Consider the following 23,984-nt stretch of genomic DNA (forward strand, 5'->3'; position numbering starts at 1 on the left):
GGACTGGTAGGAGGCCGGCAGCAGCCAAGGTGCTTAAGGATTTTATGGAGCAGATGGGAGGTGTGGACCCGTGGAGATTCAGTAGACCTAGGAGTAAGGAGTTCTCGTTTTTCTCCTATGTCCATAAAGTCTATTCGCGCATAGACTTTTTTGTGCTGGGTAGGGCATTGATCCCGAAGGTGAGGGGAACGGAATATACGGCTATAGCCATTTCGGATCATGCCCCACATTGGGTGGACTTGGAGATAGGGGAGGAAACAGGAGGGCGCCCACCCTGGAGAATGGACATGGGACTAATGGCGGATGAGGGGGTATGTCTAAGGGTGAGGGGATGTATTGAAAAGTACTTGGAACTCAATGACAATGGGGAGGTCCAGGTGGGAGTGGTCTGGGAGGCGTTGAAGGCGGTGGTTAGGGGGGAGCTGATATCAATAAGGGCACATAAAGGGAAGCAGGAGAGTAAGGAACGGGAGCGGTTGCTGCAAGAACTTTTGAGGGTGGACAGACAATATGCGGAAACACCGGAGGAGGGATTGTACAGGGAAAGGCAAAGGCTGCATGTGGAATTTGACTTGCTGACTACAGGCACTGCAGAGGCACAATGGAGGAAGGCGCAGGGTGTACAGTATGAATATGGGGAGAAGGCGAGCAGATTGCTGGCACACCAATTGAGGAAAAGGGGAGCAGCGAGGGAAATAGGGGGAGTGAGGGACGAGGAAGGAGAGATGGAGCGGGGAGCGGAGAGAGTGAATGAAGTGTTCAGGACATTTTATAAAAAATTATATGAAGCTCAACCCCCGGATGGGAGGGAGAGAATGATGGACTTTTTGGATCGGCTGGAAATTCCCAAGGTGAAAGAGCAGGAAAGGGTGGGACTGGGAGCACAGATCGAGGTAGAAGAAGTGGTGAAAGGAATTAGGAACATGCAGACGGGAAAGGCCCCGGGACCGGACGGATTCCCAGTTGAATTCTACAGAAAATATTTGGACTTGCTCGCCCCGGTACTGACGAGGACCTTTAACGAGGCAAAGGAAAGGGGACAACTGCCCCCGACTATGTCTGAAGCAACGATATCGCTTCTCTTAAAGAAGGAAAAGGACCCGCTACAATGCGGGTCCTACAGACCAATTTCCCTCCTAAATGTGGATGCCAAGGTCCTGGCCAAGGTAATGGCAATGAGAATAGAGGAATGTGTCCCGGGGGTGGTTCACGAGGACCAAACTGGGTTTGTGAAGGGGAGACAGCTGAACACGAATATACGGAGGCTGTTAGGGGTAATGATGATGGCCCCACCAGAGGGTGAAACGGAGATAGTAGTGGCGATGGACGCCGAGAAAGCATTTGATAGAGTGGAATGGGATTATTTGTGGGAGGTGTTGAGGAGATTTGGTTTTGGAGAGGGGTATGTTAGATGGGTGCAGCTATTGTATAGGGCCCCAGTGGCGAGTGTGGTCACGAATGGACGGGGATCGGCATATTTTCGGCTCCATAGAGGGACAAGGCAGGGATGTCCTCTGTCCCCATTACTGTTTGCACTGGCGATTGAGCCACTGGCGATAGCGCTGAGGGGTTCCAAGAGATGGAGGGGAGTACTTAGGGGAGGAGAAGAACACCGGGTATCTTTGTATGCGGATGATTTGCTACTATATGTGGCGGATCCGGCGGAGGGGATGCCAGAAATAATGCGGATACTTGGGGAGTTTGGGGATTTTTCAGGGTATAAATTGAACATGGGGAAGAGTGAGCTGTTTGTGGTGCATCCAGGGGAGCAGAGTAGAGAAATAGAGGACCTACCGTTGAGGAAGGTAACAAGAGACTTTCGTTACCTGGGGATCCAGATAGCTAAGAACTGGGGCACATTGCACAGGCTAAATTTAACGCGGTTGGTGGAACAGATGGAGGAAGATTTCAAGAGATGGGATATGGTAGCCCTGTCAATGGCAGGGAGGGTGCAGGCGGTTAAGATGGTGGTCCTCCCGAGATTCCTCTTTGTGTTTCAGTGCCTCCCGGTGGTGGTCACGAAGGCTTTTTTTAAAAGGATAGAAAAGAGTATCATGGGTTTTGTTTGGGCCGGGAAGACTCCGAGAGTGAGGAAGGGATTCTTACAGCGTAGTAGGGATAGGGGGGGGCTGGCACTACCGAGCCTAAGTGAGTACTATTGGGCCGCTAATATTTCAATGGTGAGTAAGTGGATGGGAGAGGAGGAGGGAGCGGCGTGGAAGAGATTAGAGAGGGCGTCCTGTAGGGGGACTAGCCTGCAGGCTATGGTGACAGCCCCATTGCCGTTCTCACCGAGGAACTACACCACAAGCCCGGTGGTGGTAGCTACATTGAAGATTTGGGGACAGTGGAGACGACATAGGGGAAAGACTGGAGCATTGGGGGGGTCCCCGATAAGAAACAACCATAGGTTTGCCCCGGGGGGAATGGATGGGGGATATGGAATGTGGCAAAGAGCAGGAATAACGCAACTGAAAGATCTATTTGTGGATGGGAAGTTCGCAAGTCTGGGAGCGCTGACCGAGAAATATGGGTTGCCCCAAGGGAATGCATTCAGGTATATGCAATTGAGGGCTTTTGCGAGGCAACAGGTGAGGGAATTTCCGCAGCTCCCGACGCAAGAGGTGCAGGACAGAGTGATCTCAAAGAAATGGGTGGGGGATGGTAAGGTGTCAGATATATATAGGGAAATGAGGGACGAAGGGGAGACTATGGTGTATGAACTAAAAGGGAAATGGGAAGAAGAGCTAGGGGAGGAGATCGAGGAGGGGCTGTGGGCAGATGCCCTAAGCAGGGTAAACTCGTCGTCCTCGTGTGCCAGGCTAAGCCTGATTCAGTTTAAGGTATTACACAGGGCACATATGACTGGAACACGGCTCAGTAAATTTTTTGGGGTGGAGGATAGGTGTGCGAGGTGCTCGAGAAGCCCAGCGAATCATACCCATATGTTTTGGTCATGCCCGGCACTACAGGGGTTTTGGATGGGGGTGACAAAGGTGCTTTCAAATGTAGTAGGAGTCCGGGTCGAACCAAGCTGGGGGTTGGCTATATTTGGGGTTGCACAAGAGCCGGGAGTGCAGGAGGCGAGAGAGGCCGATGTTTTGGCCTTTGCGTCCCTAGTAGCCCGGCGCAGGATATTGTTAATGTGGAAAGAAGCCAAGCCCCCGGGGGTGGAGACCTGGATAAATGACATGGCGGGGTTCATAAAGCTAGAGCGGATTAAGTTCGTCCTAAGGGGGTCGGCTCAAGGGTTCACCAGGCGGTGGCAACCGTTCGTCGAATATCTTGCGGATAGATAGATGGGGGAAAAAAGAAGGCAGCAGCAGCAGCCCAGGATCTGGGGGGGGGGGGAGGGATGGGGGTGGGTGGGCGGGGGGGGTGTAGCTTGTGACAAGGCAGTTGCCAATTAGGGCTAGTTTTCAGTTTTGTTATTTAATATTTATTTATTTTTTGTTTTTTGTTTATATAAAATAGGTCATTGTTATCTGTGTTGTTATAATGTTGTGTAAAGGATGCACAATGTACTGTGTTGGTTGACCAAAAATTTTCAATAAAATATTTATTAAAAAAAAAGTTGTGACTGTTATATTTTATCAATTAAGAAAGTAACTACCCAAATATTTTTTAAACTTGCATACAGCAAATATTATCGAGGTCACAGATTCCCATTACAAAACACCACGAAAACATTTCTAATACAGACCTTTATATGCTACTCATCTGCAACACCACTAGATGGCATTCCTACATGAATTCCTTTGAAATTACATCACACCGTTAGCTTTTGAAAATCTTCAAATGAAGTTACTGTGAAGTTACCAGTGCCTGTTCGGGGAGGCTGGTACGGGAATTGAACTGTGCTGCTGGCCTGTCTTGGTCTGCTTTAAAAGCCAGCTCTTTAGCCTTGTGCTAAACCAGCCCCTAGTTTACTTTTGCTTTCCTTACCTGTAAAAATAAAGTAACGGTAAAGAGCCAGGTAAATGTATTTACTCTTTGTCACAGTAAAGCCAAAAGAGGTTAGTTGGCACAAATTTAAATAAAAACTTGAACCCAGAGGGCGGCATGGTGGCTCAGTGGTTAGCACTGCTGCCTTAATAATAATAATCTTTATTGTCGCAAGTAGGCTTACATTAACACTGCAATGAACTTACTGTGGCCACACTCTGGCATCTGTTCGTGTACACGGAGGGAGAATTCAGAATGTCAAAATTACCTAACAGCACGTCTTTTGGGATTTGTGGGAGGAAACCGGAGCAACCGGAGGAAACCCACCCAGATACGGGGAGAAGGTGCAGACTCCGCACAGGCAAATACCCACGTCGGGAATCGAACCTGGGACCTTGGCACTGTGAAGCAACAGTGCTAACCACTGTGTGACCGTGCCACCCAACAGTGCTAAGGACCTGGGTTCGATTCCGGCCCCGGGTCACTGTCCATGTGGAGTTTGCACATTCTCCCCGTGTTTGTGTGGGCCTCACCTCCACAACTCAAAGATGTGCAGGGTAGGTGGAATGGCCACACTAAATTGCCCCTTAATTTTAAAAAACCTGTACCCAGCACATGTTCATCACGCTTCTTTGATCTTTCAACCCCCTCTGTGCCCCTACCATGGCTTCAGGACACCCCACTCCAACCAACTTACCTCTTCTGGGGTTCTCGAATACCCCCCTTCATATGTCCCCCCCAGGCATGACCTCTGGCACAAGCAACCTGGCACCTGGGCACCTGTGGGCTGCCAGGGTGCCAGGCTGGCAATGCCAAGGTGCCCAGGTGCCAAGGGAGTGCTGGGTGCCAATCGTCCTCCACCCGGGGGCCTGAACCACCAGGAGCCTCAACTCCCCAGTGAGACGGCCCCTCCCCCCCCCTGGGTGCCAACATGCCTGGTTCACAACTTCGTGAACCAGCACCAAACGGTGTCAGGTTTAGATCTCTGTGGCGAGGCCAGTGATTCCCAGACCCCAGGTGAATTGGGCAAATGCATATTTAAATGAGCGAGCCCATCGAGATCGCAACGCGCTTTGAGATTCCACTGAATCCTGTGAGACGTTTCGAGCATTACAATTCATGGCGAAGGTCTCTCATGAGATTCAATGGCCTCGTCCCGACACCCAGCTGTTGAATCGCACCCTCAATCTTATAAACCAGTGATTAGAAACTTACATTTAAAAGTTTGAGAGATACTGGCTGGAATTCTCTAAGCACTGGGATTCTCTTTTCCCGCTGGCAGCACACCTCCGCCCATTGTGTCTTAATGGTAGCTACAGTGCTAATGCATACTATCTCAGCTAACATAGGTGACTTACTTGGTGTATTTTTGTTATCTTTATGGCAGCAGGTGGCATTACGATTTGCATCTTTATATAGCAGCACGGCCTTCAAAGTACCATGAGCAATGTTGTAGGGAGAACAAGCACTCTAAGACACTGCAAATGGATGTTCAGAAACAGTAAAAAGGCTCCTGTGGTTCAATGAAGAGTGCAGAAGAGCATGCTAGAAGCAACACCAGGTCTGCCAAAAAATGAGGTGTCAACCTGGTGAAGTTACAACTCAGGACTGCTTGTGTGCCAAACAGCATGAGCAGCAAGTAATAGAACATAGAATTTACATTGCAGAAGGAGGCCATTCGGCCTATCGAGTCTGCACCGGGTCTTGGAAAGAGCACCCGACCCAAGGTCCACACCTCCACCCTATCCCCATAACCCAGTAACCCCACCCAACACTAAGGGCAATTTTGGACACCAAGGGCAATTTAGCATGGCCAATCCACCTAACCTGCACATCTTTGGACTGTGGGAGGAAACCCATGCACACACGGGGAGAATGTGCAGACTCCGCACAGACAGTGACCCAAGCCGGGAATCGAACCTGGGAACCTGGAGCTGTGAAGCAATTGTGCTATCCACAATGCTACCGTGCTGCCCTATACAGAGCTAAGTGATTCCACAACAAACGTATCAGATCTAAGCTCCACAGTCCTGCCACATCCAGCCATGAATGAACAACTAAAGAACTGACTGGAGGAGGTGGCTCCACAAATATCTCCATCCTCAATGATGGAGGAGCCCAGCACATCTGTGCAAAAGATAAGGCTGAAGCATTCGCAACAATCTTCAGCCAGAAGTGTCAAGTGCATGATCCATCTCGGTCTCCTCCGGAGGTACCCAGCATCACAGATGTCAGTCTTCAGCTAATACGATTCACTCCACGTGATATCAAGAAACAGCTATAGGAACTGGATATTGTAAAGTCTATGGGCCCTGACAATATTCCGGCAATAGTACTGAAGACTTGTGCTCCAGAACATGCTGCATCCCTAGCCAAGTGTTCCAGTACAGCTATTACACTGGCATCTACACAGCAATGTGGAAAATTGTCCTGAAACAGAAAAAATCCAACCCAGCCAATTACCACCCTATCAATCTACTCTCCATCATCAGCAAAGTAATGGAAAGAGTCATCAACAGAGCTATTAAGCGGTACCTATTCAGCAATAACCTACTCACAGATGCTCAGTTTGGGTTCCGCCAAGGTCACTCAGCTCCTGGCCTCATTACAGCCTTGGTTCATTCATGAACAAAAGAGTTTAACTCCAGAGGTGAGGTGAGGGTGACTGATCTTGACATCAAGGGAGCATTTGACCGAGTATGGCATCAAGGAGCCCTAACTAAACTGGAGCCAATGGGAATCAGGGGAAAAACTCTCCGTGTGTACCATCTACAAGATGGACTGCAGGAACTTGCCAAGGTTCCATCGGCTGCACCTTCCAAACCCATGACCTCTACTATCTCGAAGGACAAGAGTAACAGATACCTGGGAACCCCACCACATGGTGGTTCAAGTCACTCACCACCCTCACTTGGAACTATATCGCTGTTCCTTCATTGACACTGGGTCAAAATTCTGGAACTCTCTCCCTAATAGCACTGTGGGTGTACCTTCACTTCAGGAACTGCAGCGTTTCAAGAAGGTCAACTAGCGATGGACAATAAATTCTTGCCTCACCAGCTACGGCCACATCCCATAAAAGAAAACAAAACTGAGCAATCTGTATTAACTGTAGGATTTATAAAGAACCCCAACTAATCAGGGTCATTTGTTTATTTTATTTTATTTTAATTGGACCTGATTTGAGATAACCAGAACAAGCAGCCAACTGCTACTTATAGCAATGCTATTGAGAATATCCCAGTGTGTAATTCAGGAATAAGTAAATTGTGTCAAATGTACGGGTCACAGAAAATGTCTCTAAATAATACAGCACAAAAATATTTGCTACAGTTATATATTTATATTTGGATATTGTAATAATATAATAGCTTCCAGTGTCTTTAATATTTCATCAAACAGCTCAGATTAGGTTGCAAGGAGAATTTCCTTAAAAAGGCAAAATGAAAATCCATTTTGAACATTACTCATAGCAACATACCCGAGTGACGTGATCCAACGGCCACGCTGCGCCCGAAAAGCAGCTCGCCGTGCCACAGCATGGCCGATAGAAGCCTGGAGGGCCCGATCCCAGGATCTACCCGGCTCACAATGCCTCACGAGATCTAACGCGATCTCGTGAGGCGTTGCAATGTAAATTCTGCCCTATATGGGCGGGATCACGTTTTAGCGAATCTGCATATTAGAACGAGACAGTTTATCTCACTTTAATGTGCAGTTTCACGAGGTACCCGAGTTGTGGGATCTATCCCCTTCACATCGGAGACGTCGAGCAAGCGTCGTTCAGTGCTGGTCTCCACAAACGGGGACCAGACGGATAGGCAAACATGGGGGTCTCCGGTTGCCGAAGTCTCCGGCACCGGAGATTCGGCGGGGGCGGGAATCGCGCCGCGCCGGTTGGCAGGCCCCCCCGCACGATTCTCCGGCCCGGATGGGCCGAAGTCCCGCCGCTAAAATGCCTGTCCCGCCGGCGTAGATTAAACCACCTACCTTACCGGCGGGACAAGGCGGCGCGGGCGGGCTCCGGGGTCCTGGGGGGGCGATCTGGCCCCGGGGGGTGCCCCCACGGTGGCCTGGCCCGCGATTGGGGCCCACCGATCCGCGGGCGGGCCTGTGCCACGGGGGCACTCTTTCCCTTTCGCCTCCTCCATGGTCTCCACCATGGCGGAGGCGGAAGAGACTCCCTCCACTGCGCATGCGCGGGAATGCCGTCAGAGGCCGCTAACGCTCCCGCGCATGCGCCGCCCAGAGATGTAATTTCCGCGCCAGCTGGTGGGGCACCAAAGGGCTTTTCCGCCAGCTGCCGGGGCGGAAATTCGTCCAGCGCCGACCTAGCCCCTTAAGGTTGGGGCTCGGCCCCCCAAGATGCGGAGCATTCTGCACCTTTGGGGCGGCGCGATGCCCAACTGATTTGCGCCGTTTTGGGCGCCAGTCGGCGGACATCGCGCCGTTTCCGGAGAATTTCGCCCCAAGTATTTATCCGTTTCTGTTTGAAAGTTACTGTTGAATCAGCAATGCAGCAGCTTTTAAAGAACAGCTGCTCACCATTTAAAAGAGAAAAGCTGTGTCGGTGACAGGAAAATAGGCAAGTTGATCATAATGGTGCAATGGGGATGCTGGAACATCAGCCTTACATTCGATGCAAAATTGCTGAGATCCTGTCATTGAGCTGCACCATGCAGGGTGGCCTATTTGGAGCTGAAGGTCATCCTCCAGTAAATGCACGCTGGTAAGATGAATTGAAAAATCCCACTGACCGTCAATGCATTCACCCATGTCTGGTTCGAAATGAGAAATCGGATGGTAACCAGATTAAATCAAAAGTGACCACACTCCTCAAAATGCTTGCAGTTTTGAGGGGCTCACAAACGACAACACAACATTAAGTTGGAAGCAGCCGCACCTTGTGGGGATACCATTTGAGTGACTGTACACATTTTTACACGCGACAGGAGCGATTTAAACACATGTCGCCGAGTAAAAACGAGTGACAATGAATTGGCAGCCCATTTCATACATTCCAACATGTCTCCATGGAAAATGTCAGTTCACAGACATCCTTTTGTCACACGGTGAGAAAAAGTAAAATGACTCCTCAATCTTTTCGAGCAGAAACGCTGCCCGACACACTTCCCTTTAGGATGGGTTTGTGTCAAAAGAAAAGCAAACAGGAGCCGAGTGATCCAAGCCAAGGTGGTCTTCCATGGTGCCGGTATCCACAGATGACAATAGCCTTGGTTTCCTTCCCAAGAACTTTCCCTTTTAAATAAGAAGCTCATCAGCACAATAAGGTCACCATGGCTGCTTCCCAATTAACAGCCACTGGCAATCCTGGGCGCAGTCTACCAGCTGCGTCCGCCGGAATCGGGATGGGATGCAGCGGCAGATCCTCCCGGCATTCTCGAATCCAACTAGATCTCTCTAGACGTCACGATCTGGATCCCGCCCACTGTGGGAGCTTCGGCCTTCCGCCATTTATCGACCTCGCCAAGGAGACCCCAGCTGGGTGCTGTTCAGTATCAGTCCCCACAAACGAGGATTGGACAAAGGGTACCTGGGGGGTGGTCGCCCAGGTGATTGGAAGCCCCCGGGTGGTCGGCTTTCAGGCAGGCTGGCACCCTGGCACTGCCACCTGGGCACCCTGGCAGTACTGCCTGGATGCCCACCTGGCACTGTCAGGATGCCCAGGTGGCACTGCCAGGTTGGCAGAGGCACTGCCATGGTGTCAGTTTGGCAGTGTCAATTGATCAGCTGGCATTGCGCCTCCGTTGAGGATCGGGCCCGGGGGTGCCCTGCCCATATGAGGTGGAGTGTGGGGTGCCCCTCCCCAAGGACCCCCCAACAGGCGAGTTGGGGCATGGGGGGTCCGGGGGATCGTGAGATTGGGGCGCTATTTAAAAATGGTGTCCCGATCTCTTCCTGCACTGAGGAGCTCTCAGGAAATGTCACTAAGTGCAGCCTTGGTGGGGCATTCCCCGCCGGGTCACGAAAACAAGTCAAGGGTGCCGTTAGTGGGGTCGTTCCCAGTAAATTTACACACTATTTTATTTTGGTCATATCGCACCCCAGCTGTCAAAACCATGAACAGGAATGCTTTCCATTAATGGAAGTTGTGGGGTTGATATGACAAGGCGTAAAACCCATATAAATGTCATGAAGAACACCCTGCACTCGAGGGGACAATCAGCTAACGACAGCTGTGCATGCTGCCCAGTTGATCGCTCCTTACGACAGGAAATGTGCTGAAAGTGGTTCGCCCTTGAACATATCATTTGGCAATTGATTGATAAACAAGTGAACAGCAGATCATCACTTTATGTGAAATATGCCTCTTATAGTGAATGGGGGGAATGGGGTAGCATTAAATTCACATTATTAGGTAAATGTATTCATGTAGCTGCATACACCTACATTATATATATGTATCTCTACACACACAAAATATAACAGATGCACACACACATATGGTGGTAGAGCATGTTGGCCAAGTCGAATTTTCTCCTTTCTTTACCAGTTATTATCATTGCCAGGGATATCATCTGGAATGTGATGGTATTCTCATGGAATAGGTGGTTAAAAACCTCAACTTCCTCACAGTGGAGGGAGGCTCATTAGCAATCTCCTCATCCCCAAGTAGAGCCCAAACACTTACCCATTGTAGCTTCTGCCTGTGCAGTCAATGGGAGTCTTTGTTCTGCTCTGTCATACTTCTGCACTTATAAGGTCACTCAGTCCTACTGTGGGTCTGGCAGGTTTTTTTGATGGCATTGGCAGGAATCCCTCCGGATGGAAGAAACTTTGGGTGGGCACTCGCACTACACACTCGTTCAGCCCTAATCCAGGAAAATGGGTTGGGTTTGGGCAGTCAGACTGCAATGCCCCCCCTCCCCAAGCCCTTCACATCTCATACTTGTGCCATCAGAGCTGCTGTCAGTCTTCCCAGGAAAGTAAAGGCTCTGCGTGCAATGATCCTCTGCAGATGCAGGTGAGGGATTGCATACGAATGGGCATAGAATACCCGTGATGTGGTCTGACTCTTCTATTTTCCTAATATTGCTCATTTTCCTGACAAACTGTTAGAAGATTTTCACTGGGAATCGTGTGTTGAGATGTAGGTTACGAAGGCAATCGTGGAACTTCAACTGAAAATTCTTTAATTGATTAAATTGAAATCCCAAGGCTCGGCAGAAAATAAAAGTCAAGAAAAATAATGCCATAACAGCCGGAGAATTCTTCACTAAATCATGGTAGTAGGCTCTTCAAAAGAACTTCCACCTACAATTGATTGCCCATCCAACACTGGACGTGCCCTTATTTATGACCAAGATACTGAAGTGTTCTGCTTCTAGGAACGTTGAGAAATAGCATGTGAGACAACTTAATAATAATCTATATTAGTGTCTGTGGTATTTTCAGGTATTACAGTACCCAAGAGGCTGAAGACCATTGGTTAAACTCAGGAGTTTATCATTGGCTGTTGGTATGTAGCTCCGCCTTGACAGGCGGGGTATAAGAACCGGTGCCGTCCCAGCAGCCCTCATTTTCTGTACCGAAGCGACTGGGGAACAGTTCTAGTCGATTAAAGCCTTCAGTTATGATGCAACCTCGTCTTTGATTGTAATTGATCGTGCATCAGTGTCACAGGTAGGCTTACATTAACACTGCAATGATGTTACTATGAAAATCCCCCAGTCGCCACATTCCGGTGCCTGTTCGGGTACACAGACAGAATTCAGAACATCCAATTCACCGACAAGCATGTCTTTCAAGACTTGTGGGAATAAACCGGAGCACCCGGAGGAAACCCATGCAGACAAGGGAAGAACTTGCAGACTCTGCACAGACAGTGACCCAAGCCGGGAATCGAACCCGGGTCCCTGGTGCTGTGAAGCAACAGTGCTAACCACTGTTCCAACATGCCACCCATGTGATTCTGATTTATTTACATGTTACAATGGAAAATGGAAGGATTTAATTACACTTGCAACTCATACAGAAATAACTACAGTAAGTAAAACCTGAATAGAATAAAATATATCTGGGAACAATCCTCAGGGACTTTTCAAATATTTTAAAATTTCAATGAGGGCAAGGCCTCCGTATTACAGTACCCAAGAGAAATAATTTGAAGGTGGGCTAACTTATAAATTAGGCTATCCATGAAGGTAATAGCAGAACTCTAGGCCTGTGAGGCAGCCAATGCCATGTGAACACTCGAACTTCAAAAGCTCAATTACATCCTTTTCAAGTCTTTTGTAAGTATTTCCTTTCAGTTCCCTAGACTTCAATTCAGAGTTCCCCGTTGGTCACCATTGTCAACAATGCTTTGAGGCTTCAAAGGCTCTAGGTAATGAAAGTAAAAAGCTGAAAATATCAACTTTATTACACACTTCCTTCCCTACCAGAGCTGTGCCATATCTGTACAGTAAGTATTTTTTTTGTAGCCACACTTATTACAGTTGTTCATACATTTTGAGCAATTGTTATATTTTACTTTGTCACCAAATAGACACACATTTGGGAGGTCAGTGATGCTATGGAGAGGGATATAAAAGAGAACATTCATTGGCCAACGTTGTACAGCCTCCTCCTAGTGCGTTTGCAGGCAGGCTGGCCTGTAAAACTGCCTCCGGGCTGCCTATCCAACACCCTCCCACCTGTCCCCGAACTGTCAGCAATTATACGGGCATAAGCAAGGCCGAGGCAGACCAAATGGCAATTCGCTCTCAGGGTCTCCATTTGATGGGGCCGGGCGATCCAGAGTAACCCCCCCCCCCCCCCCCCCCCCCCCCCCCGCCTGCCACCCAAGAGATCACCTCGGAGAGCTCCAAGGAGACCACCATCGAGGCATCACAGCTATCACACCCACCTTCCACCAGCACAGAGACACAGATTCGGTGGGTGGCAGGAGTGGACAGGCCTCTGGGGCACAATCTGGTGGGCACCACAGTTGTTTATGCACATCAGGTGGAGGTCTGCTGGGTTCCAGGACTCAGCTGATTACCAATCAAATGCTGAGCCACTGGACAAGGTAATCCAAGAGCTGGTGCCGATGTTGGACACGGCTGTGAGGTTCAGGAGGGGATGGCAGTGAAATTCCAGTGAGTGCATAACTGATTGGAGGAATCCCAGAGGCTACAGGGACAGGAGATTATGCCGACAATGCGTGGCATGGAGGCCAACTCTGCTAGGGTGACGACTGCAGTGGAAAGCCTGGAGCATGACATCAGCATCTTGAATGGTGATGTCCAAGGTATGGATCAGTCTGTGACAACTATGGCTGAGGGTCTCGACATCATGTCCCAGTTGATGAGGGACATTCCCAGACGCAGGTGGATATTGTGGAGACACTCCAGACCATGACTCAGTCACTCAGGAGTATCGCTGAGGGCGTCGACACCATGGTGCCAACAATGGGGAGCCTCCAGGACTGGCAGCGGCAGATGACGCAGAGCTCACTCCTGCTGCCCTGCCATCCCATGGAGACCCTCAGGGCCCTATCGGCACCTTCAGGGAGGATAAAGTTCTGGAGGCTAGCCCTGGGCCTGCCATCAAGGAGATGATGGTGGTCTCCAGTTTGCATCTCAAGAGCAGCGGGCAGAACAGGGTGGCACAGCGAAGCCGGTGATACTGGTAAGTTGTTCAGGGCCCTTTGGCTCCAGGCCCTCCAAAGGACATCTGTCAAGGGCATCAAAGGCCACAGGGCCAAATATCAGCAGGCTGCCTCCGCCTCTGATGTGCATTCTGGGGACACACTTAGACGTAGCAGTAGACCACGTAAGATCAAGAAAAATGAGGATTACTGATTGGGCATGGGGCGGAGGCAGTATCTGTAGCTAGGGGGGAATGGAAATGTCAAATGTTGACAATTAAAACATGATGACTGAGACATGATACCGGAGACATGTTAACCTCACCAATTAGATTGAAAATTAATGCAAATTGGGGTTAATGATATGCTTAACATATTTGGGCGAGATCTGTAATTTACCATTGGGAGCGGGCCGGTCAGATGGCAAACTTAATCGAACCCGGTCCTTATTCCGATTTTGGCTTACTTAACGGGCATGTCCAGATCCGCACTGGGCATAGTGCGGTGGTTAAATCGCACCCAGAGTGTTGGATCAGGGATAAAAGTTGTGTGAAATTTGTTTGCTTCACAGATGCCTTTTCTCGTCTAATTTAACAGCACTCTGTGCAACTTCAAAATGCTGGTGAGAAACACACAGCCAACTTGGGGGGGGGGGGGGGGCCTAAAACCACCAGCATTCTGAGATCTGAGGACCCGTTAAAAAGATCTAAGTTATAGTAAAGGCCCCTTTCATTAGGGCGGCATGGTGGCACAGTGGTTAGCATTGCTGCCTCACAGCGCCCGAGGACCTGTGTTTGATCCCGGCCCCGAGTTGCTGTCCTTGTGGAATTTGCACATTCTCATGGTGTCTGCGCGGGTCTCACCCCCACAACCCAAAGGTGTAGGTGAGGTGAATTGGCCATGGTAAATTGCCTCCTAATTGGGAAAAATGAATTGGGTACTTTAAATGTATAAATAAAAAAGCCCCCCCCCCCCCCCCACAGAGAAAGGGCGCTGCCGGTAACCCTCCCATAGAAATTGGGATCCCCTGCTGGACCAGGGGAAGACCCCCCCCCCACAATTACAGAGGGGGCAACCATTCTTCCCCCCCTACCCATCCCCTCACTGGCACTAGCTCCTTCCCATCAGTGGCTCATCCACCACCAGCCTAATGCATGCACAACCCTCCCACCCCCTCCCCAAAACAACCATCAGCGTGCCCCTACACTTAAGGAGAACTCCACCCTGCACCCCCTCCAATGGGGCTTCCTAGAGGGCCCACCCCTGCCACTGCCAACCAGGGCACTGTTTGGTCATGTTTCCCATCACCCAAGGGATATACCCAGCTCCGCCCCCCCGGCATGATCATCACAGCTGGCTCTTGTTATTGAAAACCATTGTGATTCGCGCCAGCATGATGTCATGCCGACTGGTTGGGAGAATAAGGCATGGGCGGGCATTACGACCTGCCCCAAGCTGGGTAAGTATCCGTAAATATATTAAAAATGATGGAAATCAGATTCAGGTGTGAATCTGATCACATCACATGTGGGGAGTGGGCAAGATCTCAAACTGAGACATCGCCAGTGCAAATCCCATTATGGGACCTCTTGCGAGATTTAGCAGCCATAACAGGATTTGCGTCCACGGCGAATAGACCGGATATATCCTGCCTATAGCGTCTACAACTCCCACCTGAATTGCACTGAAATATTCAGAAAACGTTAAAAAAATTCACTGTAAAGTTTTACGGTCCTTGACTAATTTCATCCTTTACTCTCGTGCAACTGCATTTACTTGGCAAATATCATCTACGGCCACCACTAGTACAATGCAATGAGCAATCATTGCAGAAGCTGCTTGCTTTTCAGTTATAGAAATGTTTTCACATTAAATGTTGAATATTACCAGAAGAATGAAATTCCGGATCTTAAACAAAATGGTGGTCAGCTTTTCTTGCACAAGATGATCATCTTGGTGCACCAGAAAGGTGAAGAGGTAAATGTGCAAACCTATTTATTTGCTCTGAAGTGACGGTGACAGATGTTAATAGTAACTAAAATGCTTCGACCGTAGAAAGATGTAATTAAAAGTGTTAAATGGCTACTGCGATTTAGGGGCTGGTTTAGCACAGTGGGCTAAACAGCTGGCTTGGAGTGTAGAACATGGCCAGCATCGCGGGTTCAATTCCCGTACCGGCCTCCCCGAACAGGCACCAGAATGTGGCGACTAGGTGCTTTTCACAATAACTTCATTGAAGCCTACTCGTGACAATAAGCGATTATTATTAGCTTGTATAATTTCAGATTTCAATTAAATAAACACCATCCCCTCAGAGGTTAGCTTTAACTGATCTATGCATTCTGCTTGGTCAACATGGCTAAATGGGTTTCATTGTTAGACAGGAATCCAGCAATTAAAATTACTGAATCTACTGACTTGTGCTGTCCAACGAATAAACGTTAAGTGCAGAATAATAATCTGTTATTAAGGACAGCCAGTCCCGTTTTATTTCATCAAATCTATTTACTGAGAAGGTCCATAAAACTGACAGTAGGCTATGACTTTTGTTTACTGCTACAGTTTGGGTTATTTATGAACTTCATCATATTGAATCCCATTGAAACATGTCAGCATAAATCACATCAACCAAACCAATCCAAAAAAGCTGATAATTGATAAAAGCTTTATGTGAATTATTTATTTTAAGCACTTTGTAAAATTTACACAGCAATAGAAGCAGTATATACTCCTGTGCACATATTCTCCTCAGCCCCCCTGAGTTAACTGCTGGGACAATAAGGGCATATGATGAATTCCTAAGGTTCGTCGGTTTTATAACTATCTTGCAGCATGTGAAGGACAGGGTGGATTGGCTTTCCCACTTCCCTCGAAGCAGCACAGCATATTCCCACCTACCTTCCTCAGAGTTCATACCTGCTCACTCAATGTCTTGGAGTAGATGTTTGTCTTCACTCCCAACGGTAACCTGGAAGGGCTGATCAAATGTTTTTTATAAAACCCATCTGGACTTTCATTGCATGGACTTCAATGTAGTGTTCCCTAAACAGTGAGTGATCTGCCCCAGCAGGTAACTGCCCCGGCAATGAAGATAAAACTACTGAGTTGGCATGCTATGTAGTGAGACATGTTGTCAAGGCTGTAACTCTTCAACCTTTTGCTTTATGGACATTAATTACAGGTTTGAAAATAACCTCTCATCTGCTATCAAGCAAACATTTCCTCTCAACATTTTTGTGGAGCTGAATCATATTTCTCACTGAAATTACAGAAATACTAATACGGAATCAAAAAAAACCAATCTCAGAATAAAAACCTCTGGTGCAGAAATAATATTGCAGCCACTTAAGTTAATTATTAATGCCGCACCATTATTGCCATTCCTAAATAAATAAATATGGAGATTACATCCACGTCTGCTGCAATGATATTACTGCAGAAAAAAAACTTTCTACCGAGCAGAAATTATTTTAGCCTTAATATAGCTATCTGAAAATTGATGGCTCATTACAAAACCTGCTTTAAGAATCTATCGATTCTGCTTTGTGGCTTTTTGCAGCTTAATATAATAGATTGCTATGCCGTGTATTTCTGGCAGGAGCCTAATGCTCTTAATAGTAATGTTCGCATCGCTCCGAACGGCCAACTCGCATAGCAAGAAAGTCTTTCTGCTTTTGAATTCTATAATGCAAAGAAACCCAAATGAAATCTTGGCAGTAGTAAATTGTTCATTTGTTAAGTGGGAAAATAATAAGGCAATGTGTTCAGAGAACATTAGGAAAGTCAATCTTCCACATACTGTGGAATATTGCTACAGCCATCTGCATCCACAGCTTTTCTTGCAGATCAATTGATTGATTTTGCAAGTGCAAGACCATCATCGACTTCACAGCAATCACGTAATTTTGCTGTCACTGACATTTACATTAATCCATATTCTTTCTGTACAGCCTAAGTTGGGGCCAATATTTGGCTTCAGCAGTTCGCCCCAATACCCCGATCCAAGGACACAGAATAATTTAGTCTGAGTGCCTGCTCCAAATTGTTACTCAGTGATGCCGACTGGAAAGTGTAAACGTGTAAATACATGTCTGTGTGTGCATTCATACATAGGGCGTGTTTCTCGATGGTGGGAAGCGGCCCATAGTTAGCTAGTGGTGGGATCTTCTGGTCCTCCTACTGTCAATGGGATTTCCCATTGAATCCACCCCAGGAGCGTGCCGTCGGCAGGACCAGAAGATCTCGCCGGCATGAACAGCCAGAGAATCTCGCCCATCATATGTGAGAACAGGACCGCACTCTGATCCTATGCCAACCACTGTTGAATAGTGGATCCTTGACCAAGCTACCAGTACCCAGGGAACCATACTGCAGCAAAAAACAGTGTTTTCAGGAAAAGACAGGCACTGATGATTTGGTGGCCATGGAAACATTTCAAGAGATTCTTTGCCGTAAAGAGGCTTAATTACTACGGCTGCTGTAATAAGTTGCAGCTATTTACTTTACAGCAGAGGTGCCCTAATAAATAACACAGAATAATATAATGGGATAGCTGGATCCTTGTTAATAGATTATTTCAGTCTGACAGAGTAGGGAGAACAAAGGGGCAGAGAATTAAACGAAGCAAGAGAAGGAAGAGGCTCAATATTAGATCCCGCCCCCCCCACCCCCCCCCACCCCCACAACGTGTTGCCAGCTTTTGCCGACTGTCTGTATATCCTCAGAAAGGGGCTGGGCTGGTTGAATCGGGGTTCAAATCATATAAGAAGTAAGTGGTTTAAAAACAGCATGCAGAAGATCAATGTGATCTCCTGCGCTGGGCAGAGGTCAGAGAGGAATTTTCCAACTGCTCATTTTCCCTGATTTTGTGTTCTGTTCCATTTTGCTTCTCCCAGGATATTGTGTGTTCCAGGGGTTATGATGATGTGCGATGCACCAGGTAGCGTGGGCTAGGCCTGATAGGCCAGCTGGTCATTTTCCTGCCCATCAGTTACACATATTAATAAGAAATGAAAGACATCAGTTCACTTTCACTTTCATTACAGAACTCTTCGCGTATTTAATAGAAAGAGAAAAGAATGATGCAACTCAAGCTGGGAAATTATCTTTTCAAGTCAAAATGGTCCCAAGAAATCATTGGCAGACTGAGGTTTAACATCACCATGCACGCTAATTGCTTATTGCTTACTCACAGAATCTTGCCAGAGATAAAATTAACTTTGGTTACGGGTAAAGTCCTCTGTTTGCTCCAGATATCCTTCCTCACTAATCACTATGCCACAATTGCTAATTTGTCTCAAGAAAAACTGCATTCAAAGCACATTCCAAAATGAATTTTTAAATTAAGAATAAAACTAAAGCCAAAATTGGTGACATTTTTTAAAAATCTAATCCGCACTGGTATGTTAATGTTCTTTAGATGTTGGTGCAAATATTTTGCTTACAACAAATTCAGTATTTCCAAAAGGCAACTCGATTCACAAAACCATCACACATACCCTCATTTCAGGAATACAAATCCGCCACGAGGAGGCAAAGAAGAATGATTCCTGTTGAAGGGTCACAAAAGGTTCATCAGAGCAGTCCTGCAGCATTTATTTCCTGTCGATGTCTTCATTAAGAATGCTCAGAAAATAGCTTCAGCCTCACAAGAATTGATCTCTCCGTTTTGACAAAGAGTTTCAGATTCCAGAATCCGCAGTAATTTGCTTTTATCCAGAATTGATCTCTCCGTTGATGAAGTATTAAATTACATTCACCGTTTAACCAAACTGGACTGAAGAATTCTAAACTGCCAGGAGGGAGCGACACCAATGGTTTAGATACAACGCAGAAAGATTTAACGGCCCCGTTGGCCGCAGGAGCAAATTTCAATCGGGCGCCAAATCTCGCGAGGTCCAAAAATGAGAGATAATATAATTTACAGGGCAGAAGGAGGAGTGTGCACCAGTTCTTGGAAAGAGCGCCCCTACTTAAGCCCATGCCTCCACCCTATCCCCGTAACCCAGTAACCCCACCCAACCGTTTTGGACACAAAGGGCAATTTATCATGGCCAATCTACCTAACCTGCACATCTTTGGACTGTGGGAGAAAACCGGGGCACCCGGAGGAAACGCACGCACACACGGGGAGAACGTGCAGACTCTGCACAGACAGTGACCCAAGCCAGGAATCGAACCTGGGACCCTGGAGCTGTGATGCAACTGTGCTAACCACTGCGGTGCCGTGCTGTCGACCGTTAAAAATGGTGCCACGATATCTAAGTGCAGGCTGGCCGGCGTACTAACTGCTTTGCTAAAGGTGAGGGAATCCCACCTTAACAACGCTCCTAAAGCCAACGGTGATGCGACCATCAATTCACTCCAGACAAGAGTAAAAGTAATCCGTGGCTTTAATCAACTTAGAACGCTGCCTGCCTGCGAGTGACACAATACTGTGCACTGCCTACAGGTAGACTATACACCCCCCTCAAGGGGAGGAGCCATTGGCAGAGCCCATACGTGTCCCAACATGTTCCTCTATGGATGATGCCAGACAATGGCCCATAGGTGGAGCCCACAAGGGCAACAGCATAGCAAATACAAAGGCAAAGCATGGTACTGCTACAATGGTGGATTATTGGTATAATACATTCACCACATTCACCCCATTAAAAAAATGAAGCCCAGCGGGTGTGATGGGTTCATAAATTCAGCCGGTCTGGTGTACGGATTGTTCATTGAGATTGCACATCCGCGCTGGCATCGGTAGTGGGGGCGCCGGTGTGGGTACAGACGTGGACTCCGGGAGCGTCTCTTCTGGAGCTTCATTCCTGTGGACCGGTGAAGGGGGAATGGCGGGCGGGAGCCATAAAGGGGCGGGGGCGCTGATCATAGTAGGTTGGGCGGGATATAGTGGAGGGGCGGTGGTGGTGGTAGTGGTGGAACCGGCAGGCGCCAGGTCCCGGAGGGAGACCGTATCTTTTCGGCCATCGGGGTGTTCGATATAAGCGTACTGGGGGTTGGAGTGTAGGAGCTGGAACCTCTCTACCAGAGGATCGGACTTATGGCTCCTGACGTGTTTTCTGAGTAGGACTGGCCCCGGTGTCTTCAGCCAGGACGGAAGCGAGGCCCCCAAGAGGTGGACCTCCTAGGGAAAACAAATAGGCGGTCATGAGGGGTCTCGTTTGTGGCCATGCAAAGTAGGGACCTAACAGAGAGCATTGGGGAGGACCTCCTACCAGTGAGAAACTGGGAGATTCCTGTGACCGCAGGGTCAGTAGGACGGTCTTCCAGACCGTCGCGTTCTCCCTCTCCACCTGCCCGTTTCCCCTGGGCTCATAACTGGTAGTTCTGCTCAAGGCGATGCCCGTACTAAGCAGGTACTGACGCAGTTCGTCGCTCATGAACGACGAGCCCCGGTCACTGTGGACATAAATGGGGAAACCAAACAGGATGAAGACACTATGTAGGGTTTTAATGACGGTGGACGTGGTCATATCGGGGCATGGAATTGCAAAGGGGAAGCGGGAGAACTCATCAATAATATTGAGGAAATATGTATTGCGGTTATTGGAGGGGAGGGGCCCTTTGAAATCGATAATGAGGCACTCAAAGGGCCGGGATGCCTTTACCAGGTGGGCCTTATCTGGTCGATAGAAGTGCGGTTTACACTCCGCACAGATCTGGCAGTCCCTGGTCATGGCTCTGACCTCCTCGGTGGAGTAGGGCAGGTTGTCGACCTTGATATAGTGAATAAGCCGGGTGACCCCCGGGTGGCAGAGGTCATTGTGGATAGCCTGTAACCGGTCATCTTGTGCGCTGATGCATGTTCTGAGGGACAGGGCATCTGGGGGCTCATTGAGCTTCCCAGGACGATATACTATATCGTCGTTATAGGTGGAGAGTTCGATCCTCCACCTCAAGATCTTATCGTTCTTGATTTTGCCCCGCTGCGTATTGTCGAACATGAAGGCTACCGATCGTTGGTCGGTGACGAGGGTAAACCTCCGACCAGCGAGGTAGTGCCTCCAGTGCCGTACGACTTCCACGATAGCTTGAGCTTCTTTTTCGACCGAGGCGTGTCGAATTTCAGAGGTGGTGAGGGTGCGCGAAAAAAACGCCACTGGTCTGCCTGCTTGATTGAGAGTAGCGGCGAGAGCAACCTCTGATGCATCGCTCTCCACCTGGAAGGGGACGGACTCGTCCACCGCGCGCATCGCGGCTTTGGCGATGTCCGCCTTGATGCAGCTGAAGGCCTGGCGGGCCTCAGTTGCCAGTGGAAAGATGGTGGCCTTGATTAGTGGACAGGCTTTGTACGCATAGTTGGGGACCCACTGGGCATAATACGAAAAGAACCCGAGGCACCTCTTCAGGGCCTTGGGGCAGTGGGGGAGGGGGAGTTGCCGGAGGGGGCGCATACGGTCAGGGTTGGGCCCGAGGACCCCGTTCTCCACGACGCAGCAGAGGATGGCTAGTCTGGTCGTGCGGAATACACATTTCCCTTGTTGTAGTTGAGATTGAGGGTTTGGGCGGTTTGGAGAAATCGGTGGAGGTTGGCGTCGTGGTCCTGCTGATCATGGCTGCAGATGGTGACATTGTCCAAGTACAGAAATGTGGCCCGCAGCCCGTACTGGTCTACCATTCGGTCCATTGTTCTTTGGAACACCGAAACCCCGTTCGTGACGCCAAAGGGGACCCGGAGAAAGTGGAAAAGGCGGCAGTCTGCCTCAAAAGCCGTGTAGTGGCGGTCCTCCGGGCGTATTGGGTGCTGGTGGTATGCGGACTTCAGATCCACCATGGAGAACACCCGGTAGTGTGCAATCTGGTTTACCATGTCTGCAATCCGGGGAAGGGGGTACGCATCGAGTTGCATGTACCGGTTTATGGTTTGGCTGTAATCAACAACCATCCGGAATTTTTCCCCGTCCTGACGACCGCCACCTGAGCTCTCCTGGGGCTATTGCTGGTCTCGATGACTCCCTCCTGCAAGAGATGCTGGACTTCGGACCTAATTAAAGTCCTGACCTGTATGCTATATCGCCTGCTTCTGGTGGCGACTGGTTTGCAGTCGGCGGTGAGGCTTGCGAAGAGTGAGGGAGGGTCGACTTTTAGGGTCGCGAGGCTGCATATGGTGAGTGGGGGTAGGGGCCCCCCGAACTTCAGGGTTAGGCTCCTGAAGTTGCATTGGAAATCGAGTCCCAATAGGAGAGGAGCGCAGAGGTCTGGGAGCACATATAATTTAAAGTTTGCGTACTCGGCGCCCTGTATTGCTAGGGTTGCGATAGTGCACCCTTGGATTTGCACCAAGTGCGACCCAGAGGCGAGGGAGATGGTTTGGTGCGCCGGGAAAATTGGGAGCGAGCAGCGTCTTACCATGTCCGGGTGAATGAAGCTCTCTGTGCTCCCAGAGTCTAAGAGGCAAGGCGTCTCATGCCCGTTAACCTGGACAGTCATCATGGAGCTCCGGAGGTGCTTGGGTCGCGACTGATCCAGGGTGACCGCCCTGAGTTGCGGGTAGCCGGTGTGGTCGGAGATGCTGGGGCGGCTCCGCGATGCCTGCCTATGTTGATCGTACGCGTCGAGCGGCATAGCAGATGGCGGCCAAGGTGGTGGTGCCCGTTGGTCAAGCGTGGCAGGCGGCGAGGAAGATGGCGTCCAAGACGGCAGCCCCCATGGATCGCACGTGGCCGGCCGCGTGGGGGAGGATGGCCAAGATGGCGGCCCCCATGAATCGCACGTGCTGTGAGTACTGGAAGATGGCTGCTCCCACTGATAGCACGAGGCTGATGAGGGGGGCGGTGTCGGCAGACACGCAGCCACGCTGCGGGGTCTGCGGGCCTGTGAGTCTGAGGATCGGGCCTGTGAGTTAGAGTTCTTTGACCTGACCAGGCAGACATGACAAAATGTCCTTTTCTCCCGCAGCTACTGCAGTTAGTGTTGCGGGCCGGGCAGTGCTGCTGGGGGTGTTGGGACTGGCTGCAGAAATAGCAGGGTAGCCCCCCATGATGGGAGGGTGGCCGCGCGGCACAGGCCTGGGGTAGTCTGTGGTCGGGGGTCCACAAGGGGGTCGCGTGGTCAGCCGGGAACGCGGAAAGGCTCTGGAACGCTACTTCCAGAGAGGAGGCTAACTTTACCGTCTCATCCAGGTCCAGGGCCCCCTTTTCGAGTAGGCGCTGTCTCACATAATTAGACCGGAATCCCGCCACGTAGACGTCTCGGATGGCGAGTTCAATATGCTGAGTGGCCGTAACTGCCTGGTAATTGCAGTTGTGTGCGAGGGCTTTGAGGTCACGTAGGTAGTCATCTAGTGACTCCCCGGGACGCTGGCGGCGAGTGGTGAGGATGTGTCGCGCGTAGACCTCGTTCACGGGCCGTACATAGAGGCGTTTGAGCATCGCGAGGGTATCTGCGTAGGACGAGGCCTTGCCGAGTTGAACAGAGATTCGATGGCTCACCCGTGCATGGA

At 49.4% G+C, this 23,984-nt stretch overlaps 1 protein-coding gene and 1 long non-coding RNA gene across 15 annotated transcripts in view; one reads left to right on the forward strand and one right to left on the reverse strand.

Moving 5' to 3' along the window:
• The window catches only part of LOC140398223 (uncharacterized), a 51,924-nt gene extending 44,836 nt beyond the window's left edge, over positions 1-7,088 (forward strand). Inside the window, exon 4 of the long non-coding RNA XR_011937439.1 lies at positions 5,333-7,088. This is a non-coding gene — a long non-coding RNA (uncharacterized lncRNA). The remainder of the gene's footprint in view (positions 1-5,332) is intronic.
• Positions 1-23,984, reverse strand: part of LOC140398222 (neural cell adhesion molecule 1-like) — a 625,403-nt gene that overhangs the window by 289,054 nt on the left and 312,365 nt on the right. The window lies entirely within an intron of this gene.

The sequence above is a fragment of the Scyliorhinus torazame genome, chromosome 21 (genome assembly GCF_047496885.1).
Source record: "Scyliorhinus torazame isolate Kashiwa2021f chromosome 21, sScyTor2.1, whole genome shotgun sequence".
NCBI lineage: Eukaryota > Metazoa > Chordata > Chondrichthyes > Carcharhiniformes > Scyliorhinidae > Scyliorhinus > Scyliorhinus torazame.